The sequence below is a fragment of the Fistularia commersonii genome, unplaced genomic scaffold, assembly GCF_037954325.1.
Source record: "Fistularia commersonii isolate RoL2024-O1a breed Wild unplaced genomic scaffold, RoL_Fcom_v1.0 HiC_scaffold_44, whole genome shotgun sequence".
Lineage (NCBI taxonomy): Eukaryota > Metazoa > Chordata > Actinopteri > Syngnathiformes > Fistulariidae > Fistularia > Fistularia commersonii.
Genome location: NW_028234002.1, coordinates 772,501 through 782,500, shown reverse-complemented (window position 1 = coordinate 782,500; position 10,000 = coordinate 772,501).

Sequence of the window (10,000 nt, the reverse complement as noted above, 5' to 3'; positions counted from 1 at the left end):
CCGAACGCCGCCGCGAGGCCGGCCGGCGGGGGCCCTCCTACGGCGGGTCACGTGTGCCGACTCGACTCGGAGACAATCAACCACCACGCGTCAGGGGAGAAAATAAAACCCTCCTCCTAGACGGCCACTCCAACACTATCCCGCGGGATGTCCCCTCGAAAAAACGAGTAAAGTCCCTTGCAGCGCGGACAAAGGAAAAGCCCGTGGGCTTTATGGGCTTTACCTTCTCTCCCATTAGGAGTGCATTGAGAAACCTCAGAAATAACCCAAGAAAGCTTCTTGGAGAGATTGCTGTCACCCTCACACTGTCTTAAAACAACACTCGTTTGCTTTCCACACGGATTTTAGGCCGCTTTTTACAATTGAACACCCAAATTGCTCCATTTACTCTCACTGCGGCGGGCCTCTGGTACTCCATGGAGTACCAGGACTAGTTCGGCCCGGCGTTCACCCCCCCGAGGAGTACCAGGGCCCAGAGCGGAATACATGGATGTTATCGCCCTGTTACCGAATTATATCGATACCGATGTGCTTTTCACCTCATTGCTGAGTGGATTTATAAACAGGAACACCGAAACAGCTCCTTTCAGCTTCACGGCAGAAACGCCCCTGGTAATCCATGGAGTACCAGGGGAAAGCCTGTAAAATAAGCCCATACACACTTCTAACATGGCCTTTATCACCCTGTTACTGCATTACGATGACACCCATTTGCTTTTGATCTCATTGTCTGCCAACGTACGGAAAAAGCGGGGGGGCATTAAGGGGGGGAGAGAGAGAGACATGGAGATTTTCTCAGCCTCTCATTCTTTTTTTTTTTTTTTTTTTAATTGAACATAAATAGTACACGCAAATGTACAAATAAACATGGCAAGGTAGAACTGAATGTCAATGAAACAACCAGGCATGAAGAAGAAAAGGACATAAGGACATTCGTTCTGTATGTATTCAGAAGTTAATAGTGTTAACGGTTTGTGAGAAATTTACATTGCTAGACAAAAAAAGAAATTAAAAGGAAATAATTAAATAAATAGATAGACCAATGAAATTAAAACCGAAAAAAAAAAATGCAAGGGGAATACAACATGTAATTAAGTTGGCGATTCACAAGGAATCTCAGACATCAAACTGTATATTTTTTGTTGTTTATATATAAACATATATAAACAAACATATATTGTTTGTTGTTTATTTTTGGGATATATTGAGGAATATTTAATGGAAAGGAGTCACAATCGCTTTTTGACAATGTCGAAGTGTATAGGTGGCTATAGAATTTAAAGTTTTCATTGGAAATGATAGCCTCATCTGTAATTTCCTTGTTGTTAAGACGGGCTTCCGCTTTGCTCCGCTCCTCCTCTCCTCCGCTCTTCCGCTCCGGGCCCTGGAACTCCCGATCCGCGGGACTTCGGTGAATTCCGGGCCAGTTTTTTGCTCTTCTGCTCTCCTCCCCTCCTCCGCTTCTTCGCTCCCCCGCTTTGGACCCTGGAACTCTTGAACAGGGCCGGGCTTCTGCCCTCCGCCTCTCCTCTGCTCATCCGCTCCAGGCCCTGGCACTCCCTGTGATCCAGTCATTCGCATGTGCGTGCCCGGAGGTCCGGGAGCTCCACTCAAACGTCCGGGGGGGGTAAGGGTAAGGGGTCCTGTCCCCCCCCCTCGCCGCCTCTGAGAAGAGAAACATCTCCTCCACTCCTCCGCTCCTCCGCTGCGGAACCAGGTATTACCGATCCGCCGGACTCAGGCGAATTGCAGAAAGGGGTTTTGCCGTCCTCCGCTCCTCCGCTCCTCCGTTTCGGGCCCTGGAACTCCCGAACCGCTGGACACAAGCGAATCACGGTCCGGGCTTCTGCTCTCCTCCGCTCCTCACCTCATCCGCTCCAGGCCCTGGTACTCCGTGTCCGCGGGAACCCCCCCCAACCCACAAAAACAAACTCTCACACACACACAAACACACGCACACACACACACACACACACACACACACATACACACGCATACACACACACAAACACACAAACACACACAGACACACCTGAACTCATCATAGCTGTGCTAATAGCATTGGCCGAAACGTTTCCACAACCAAACCAACATTAGCTCATCCACTCATTCACATATGTGTGTGCCCGGAGGTCCGGGAGCTCCAGTCATAAGTCCGGGTGATCTATGTCCGGAGAAGGCTCACATTAGCCGCTCTAAGGGGTCCTGCTGCCCCCCAGCTTCCCGGCCTTTGAGAAGAGACACATAACTCCGCTCTTCCGCTTCTCCGCTATGGGCCCTGGTACTCCCGATCCTCCGAACTCAGGTGAATTGCGTGACGTGCTTCTGCTCTCCTATAAGCCCCTACACACTTCGAACACGGCTGTTATCACCCTGTTACTGCATTTCAATGACACCCATTTGCTTTCGATCTCAGTGTCTGCCACCGTACGGAAAAGCGGGGGGGTGGGGGGTGGGGGGGCATAAGCGCATTCGTGCTGTAAGTAATCAGAAGTTAATAGTGTTAACGGTTTGCGAGAAATTTTTAATGCTAGACAAAAAAAGAAAATTAAAAGGATATAATTAAATAAATAGATAGAAAAATAAAATTAAAAACGAAAAAAAAAAAATTGTGAGGGGAATATAACATGTAATTAAGTTGGCGGTTCACAGGGAATCTCAGACATCAAACTGTTTTTAATTGAACATAAATAGTACACCCAAATATACAAATGTACAAATAAACATAGCAAGTTAGAACTGAATGTCAATGAAACAACCAGGCATGAGGAAGCAACGGACATGAGGACATTTGTTCTGTATGTAATGAGAAGTTAATAGTGTTACAGGTTTGTGAGAAATTTACAGTGCTAGACAAAAAACGAAATTAAAAGGAAATAATTAGATAAATAGATAGACAAATGAAATTAAAACCAAAAAAAAAAAATGCAAGGGGAATACGACATGTAATTAAGTTGGCGATTCACAAGGAATCTCAGACATCAAACTGTATATTTTTTGTTGTTTATATATAAACATATATAAACAAACATATATTGTTTGTTGTTTATTTTTGGGATATATTGAGGAATATTTAATGGAAAGGAGTCACAATCGCTTTTTGACAATGTCGAAGTGTATACGTGGCTATAGAATTTAAAGTTTTCATTAGAAATTATAGCCTCATCTGTAATTTCCTTGTTGTTAAGACGGGCTTCCGCTTTGCTCCGCTCCTCCTCTCCTCCGCTCCTCCGCTCTTCCGCTCCGGGCCCTGGAACTCCCGATCCGCGGGACTTCGGTGAATGCCGGGCCAGTTTTTTGCTCTTCTGCTCTCCTCCCCTCCTCCGCTTCTTCGCTCCCCCGCTTTGGACCCTGGAACTCTTGAACAGGGCCGGGCTTCTGCCCTCCGCCTCTCCTCTGCTCATCCGCTCCAGGCCCTGGCACTCCCTGTGATCCAGTCATTCGCATGTGCGTGCCCGGAGGTCCGGGAGCTCCACTCAAACGTCCGGGGGGGGTAAGGGTAAGGGGTCCTGTCCCCACCCCTCGCCGCCTCTGAGAAGAGAAACATCTCCTCCACTCCTCCGCTCCTCCGCTGCGGAACCAGGTATTACCGATCCGCCGGACTCAGGCGAATTGCAGAAAGGGGTTTTGCCGTCCTCCGCTCCTCCGCTCCTCCGTTTCGGGCCCTGGAACTCCCGAACCGCTGGACACAAGCGAATCACGGTCCGGGCTTCTGCTCTCCTCCGCTCCTCACCTCATCCGCTCCAGGCCCTGGTACTCCGTGTCCGCGGGAACCCCCCCCAACCCACAAAAACAAACTCTCACACACACACAAACACACGCACACACACACACACACACACACACACACACACACATACACACGCATACACACACACAAACACACAAACACACAGAGACACACCTGAACTCATCATAGCTGTGCTAATAGCATTGGCCGAAACGTTTCCACAACCAAACCAACATTAGCTCATCCACTCATTCACATATGTGTGTGCCCAGAGGTCCGGGAGCTCCAGTCATAAGTCCGGGTGATCTATGTCCGGAGAAGGCTCACATTAGCCGCTCTAAGGGGTCCTGCTGCCCCCCAGCTTCCCGGCCTTTGAGAAGAGACACATAACTCCGCTCTTCCGCTTCTCCGCTATGGGCCCTGGTACTCCCGATCCTCCGAACTCAGGTGAATTGCGTGACGTGCTTCTGCTCTCCTATAAGCCCCTACACATTTCGAACACGGCTGTTATCACCCTGTTACTGCATTTCAATGACACCCATTTGCTTTCGATCTCAGTGTCTGCCACCGTACGGAAAAGCGGGGGGTGGGGGGTGGGGGGGGCATAAGCGCATTCGTGCTGTAAGTAATCAGAAGTTAATAGTGTTAACGGTTTGCGAGAAATTTTTAATGCTAGACAAAAAAAAAAAATTAAAAGGATATAATTAAATAAATAGATAGAAAAATAAAATTAAAAACGAAAAAAAAAAAATTGTGAGGGGAATATAACATGTAATTAAGTTGGCGGTTCACAGGGAATCTCAGACATCAAACTGTTTTTAATTGAACATAAATAGTACACCCAAATATACAAATGTACAAATAAACATAGCAAGGTAGAACTGAATGTCAATGAAACAACCAGGCATGAGGAAGCAACGGACATGAGGACATTTGTTCTGTATGTAATGAGAAGTTAATAGTGTTACAGGTTTGTGAGAAATTTACAGTGCTAGACAAAAAACGAAATTAAAAGGAAATAATTAGATAAATAGATAGACAAATGAAATTAAAACCAAAAAAAAAAAATGCAAGGGGAATACGACATGTAATTAAGTTGGCGATTCACAAGGAATCTCAGACATCAAACTGTATATTTTTTGTTGTTTATATATAAACATATATAAACAATCATATATTGTTTGTTGTTTATTTTTGGGATATATTGAGGAATATTTAATGGAAAGGAGTCACAATCGCTTTTTGACAATGTCGAAGTGTATACGTGGCTATAGAATTTAAAGTTTTCATTAGAAATTATAGCCTCATCTGTAATTTCCTTGTTGTTAAGACGGGCTTAGCTTTGCTCCGCTCCTCCTCTCCTCCGCTCCTCCGCTCTTCCGCTCCGGGCCCTGGAACTCCCGATCCGCGGGACTTCGGTGAATTCCGGGCCAGTTTTTTGCTCTTCTGCTCTCCTCCCCTCCTCCGCTTCTTCGCTCCCCCGCTTTGGACCCTGGAACTCTTGAACAGGGCCGGGCTTCTGCCCTCCGCCTCTCCTCTGCTCATCCGCTCCAGGCCCTGGCACTCCCTGTGATCCAGTCATTCGCATGTGCGTGCCCGGAGGTCCGGGAGCTCCACTCAAACGTCCGGGGGGGATAAGGGTAAGGGGTCCTGCCCCCCCCCCCTCGCCGCCTCTGAGAAGAGAAACATCTCCTCCACTCCTCCGCTCATCCGCTGCGGAACCAGGTACTACCGATCCGCCGGACTCAGGCGAATTGCAGAAAGGGGTTTTGCTGTCCTCCGCTCCTCCGCTCCTCCGCTCCTCCGCTCCTCCGCTCCTCCGCTCCTCCGCTCCTCCGCTCCTCCGTTTCGGGCCCTGGAACTCCCGAACCGCTGGACACAAGCGAATCACGGTCCGGGCTTCTGCTCTCCTCCGCTCCTCACCTCATCCGCTCCAGGCCCTGGTACTCCGTGTCCGCGGGAACCCCCCCCAACCCACAAAAACAAACTCTCACACACACACAAACACACGCACACACACACACACACACACACACACACACACAAACACACAAACACACACAGACACACCTGAACTCATCATCGCTGTGCTGATAGCATTGGCCGAAACGTATCCACAACCAAACCAACATTAGCTCATCCAGTCATTCACATATGTGTGTGCCCAGAGGTCCGGGAGCTCCAGTCATAACTCCGGGTGATCTCTGTCCGGAGTAGGCTCACCTTAGCCGGTCTAAGGGGTCCTGCTGCCCCCCAGCTTCCCCGCCTTTGAGAAGAGACACATAACTCCGCTCTTCCGCTTCTCCGCTATGGGCCCTGGTACTCCCGATCCTCCGAACTCAGGTGAATTGCGTGACGTGCTTCTGCTCTCCTATAAGCCCCTACACACTTCGAACACGGCTGTTATCACCCTGTTACTGCATTTCAATGACACCCATTTGCTTTCGATCTCAGTGTCTGCCTCCGTACGGAAAAAGCGGGATGGGTGGGGGGGCATAAGCGCATTCGTGGTGTAAGTAATCAGAAGTTAATAGTGTTAACGGTTTGCGAGAAATTTTTAATGCTAGACAAAAAAAGAAAATTAGAAGGATATAATTAAATAAATAGATAGAAAAATAAAATTAAAAACGAAAAAAAAAAAATTGTGAGGGGAATATAACATGTAATTAAGTTGGCGGTTCACAAGGAATCTCAGACATCAAACTGTTTTTAATTGAACATAAATAGTACACCCAAATATACAAATGTACAAATAAACATAGCAAGGTAGAACTGAATGTCAATGAAACAACCAGGGATGAGGAAGCAACGGACATCAGGACATTTGTTCTGTATGTAATGAGAAGTTAATAGTGTTACAGGTTTGTGAGAAATTTACAGTGCGAGACAAAAAAAGAAATTAAAAGGAAGTAATTAAATCAATAGATAGACAAATAAGAAATTAAAACGAAAAAAAAAAAAAAAATTGCAAGGGGAATGTAACATGTAATCAAGTTGTTTTTTTTTTTTTTTTTTTTTTTTTTTTACCAAAAAAAAAAGGAACCTCGGACATGGGTAACTATATTTTTTTTGTTTTCGGATTTTTCCATAAGTTTTAAGGATTTTTTTTTTTTTTTTTATATTTCAAAATCGTTTATGAAGACATTAAAATTTGGGGAGCATTTTTGCATTCTGTTCTTGTGAATGAAGAACTTGGCCAGGCCTAAAAGAACATTGACACAGAGTTCATCTGTTATGTTGCTTATAAGTAAACAGAATGTTATATCATCTTTTGAGAAGGAAACTGGTGACGATGGAATGAGAAGGAGAAAAAATATATGGTCAGTGGTTTCAATGTTGTCTTCACAAAATGTACAAATATTATCTTCAAAATTAAAGCGTACCCTCGATAATTCCTTAGATGGGTAGATGTCAGTCATAATTTTGAAGTGGGTCTCTTTTGCCTTGGGGGTATGGGTTGAGTCAGATACATAGTTCGCAGCGTGGCAATCGATTCCTCATCAAATTTATTTAAAATATCCTTTTTTTTTTTTTTGACGTCCAGGGAATAAGTTTCCTGTGAAACATTTCCTAATAAAGGAGTTGCCGCGCTTTCTGTCCACAATTGAGATTCCCTGGAGTGATAGTCACGAATGCGCTTATGCCCCCCCACCCCCCGCTTTTTCCGTACGGTGGCAGACACTGAGATCGAAAGCAAATGGGTGTCATTGAAAGCCATGTATCTGACTCTAAGCAGTTTAGATTCAATGTTCCTGGATTGATTTAACGTTTGGTCCTTGGATAGGAAAATGCTCAAGTATTTTATTTCTGATTTCATGGAAACATCGCTGATTTCCTTTAGTGGCGAGTCATGCAGCGCAAGAAGTTTGCATTTCTTTAAGTTTAATGACAATCCTGAAGCCTTGGAGAATGTTTTGGTTGTTTTCGGCACTTATTGGGACTTGATGTTCATTTTTCAAAACTAAGGTTGTGTCATCTGCCAGCAGGCTAATAACAATTTCAGTCCCCAGCACGTCTAACTTTTGGATATCGTTGCTCTTTTCAACATAAACGGCTAGCATTTCGGTAGCAATTATAAATAAATAGGGTGAGATGGGGCAACCTTGGGGGATTCCCACATCAACATGGAAGCTCGGAGTGGTGCCGCTTGGCAGGGTGACACAGCTATGAATATTCTCATAGAGCCCACGGATCACATTCCTGAATATTTAACCAAATCCAAAATGTTCGAGCGTTGCTATGATAAATGGATGTTCGACCGAGTCAAAGGCTTTAGAAAAGTCCAAGAAGGATATGCGGCCATTATCTTCAATGCGATACGCCTCTAAACCCATCGCTCGCCCCGACTCGGGGAATCCTAGAGCCTACTTGCACCCCCGCCCTAACTTAACTCCCTCACTCGTGGAGCTCCCTGAGCTCCACACATCCCGGAGCATCACGCCGACTCATTCACATTTGAATGATTGTCTTTATTTTATGTCCGCTAGATAGAGGCATCCGCACATGCGCATCAGTGGAGCTTCAGGCCGGCTGAGGCATGGACTGAAAATCATAAAGACATGTGTGATGAGCTAAAAGGAAGATAAGCATATTTTTATAATAAATGTAAGAAAGAGAGGGTAATGCAGCCTCAGGGCGGCACTGGCCCGTGTCTCTCCAAGCCTGCCTTTGGGGGGGGGGGGGCACGGAGCAGTGTCTCCCTTTGCCGGTCCCAAGCCCGGATAAATGCAGAGGGTTGCGTCAGGAGGGGCATCCGGCGTAAAACGTTTGCCAAAACCAAACATGCGAGTCAACCATAACTATACCATACCGGATGGGTCGCGGACCGGGTTAACAACGACCGCCATTGGTACTGATGACCTACAGGGTACTAATGGAAATTGGGCTACTGTGGGTCGAAGAACAAGAAGAAGAAGAAGAGGAGGAGTGCGTGTTCGGAAGCAGAGAGAGAGGAGGAAAGGAAAGAGCCTGGGACTGAGAGTAGGGACTTTGAATATTGGGACTATGACAGGAAAAGGTAGAGAGTTGATGGACACGATGCAGAGAAGGAAGCTGGATATACTGTGTGTCCAGGAGACCAGGTGGAAGGGTAGTAAGGCTAGAAGCTTAGGAGCAGGCTTTAAGTTATACTATTATGGTGCTGACAAGAAGAGAAATGGAGTAGGAGTCATCTTGAAGGAGGAGTTTGTAAGGAACGTCCTAGAGGTGAAAAGAATGTCAGATAGACTTATGAGTCTGAAATTGGAAATTGAAGGTGTGATGCTCAGTGTTGTTAGTGGCTATGCGCCACAGGTGGGATGTGAACCTGAAGAGAAGGAGAAGTTCTGGAATGAGTTGGATGAAGTGATGCAGAATATTCCCAGAAATGAGAGAGTGGTAATTGGTGCAGACTTCAATGGACATGTTGGTGAAGGCAATAGAGGGGATGAAGAAGTGATGGGCAGATATGGTATCCAGGATAGGAATGCAGAGGGACAGATGGTGGTAGATTTTGCAAAAGGGATGGAAATGGGTGTAGTGAATACCTTTTTCCAGAAAAAACAGGAACATAGGGTAACTTATAAGAGCGGAGGTAGGAGCACGCAGGTAGACTACATCTTGTATAGACGAGGTAACCTGAAAGAGATCGGTGACTGCAAAGTAGTTGTAGGTGGGCGTGTAGCCAGACAGCATAGGATGGCGGTTTGTGCGACGACTCTGGTGACAAGGTAGATGACGAGGACAAAGGCAGAGCAGAGGACAAAGTGGTGGAAGCTGAAAAGGGAGGAGCGTTGCACGGTTTTCAGGGAGGAGTTGAGAAAGGGTCTGGGTGGTCAGGGTGAGCTGCCAGATGATTGGACAACAACAGCTAGTGTTATCAGGGAGACAGGTAGAAGAGTACTCGGTTTGTCATCTGGAAGGAAAGTTGATAAGGAGACTTGGTGGTGGAATGAGGAAGTGCAGGAGTATATACGGAGAAAGCGGTTAGCGAAGAAGAAGTGGGATACTGAGAGGACTGAAGAGAACAGAAAGCAGTTCAGGGAGATGCGGCGAAAGGTAAAGATGGCGGTAGCGAAGGCAAAACAAAGGGCGTATGATGACTTGTATGCTCAGTTGGATAGTAAGGAGGGTGAGAACGATCTATATAGGTTGGCGAAACAGAGAGATAAAGATGGAAAGGATGTACAACAGGTCCGGGTGATTAAGGACGGAGAGGGAAATGTATTGACACATCTTAGAAGAGTGATGGGAAGAGGGAAACAGTACTTTGAAGAGCTGATGAATGTGGAA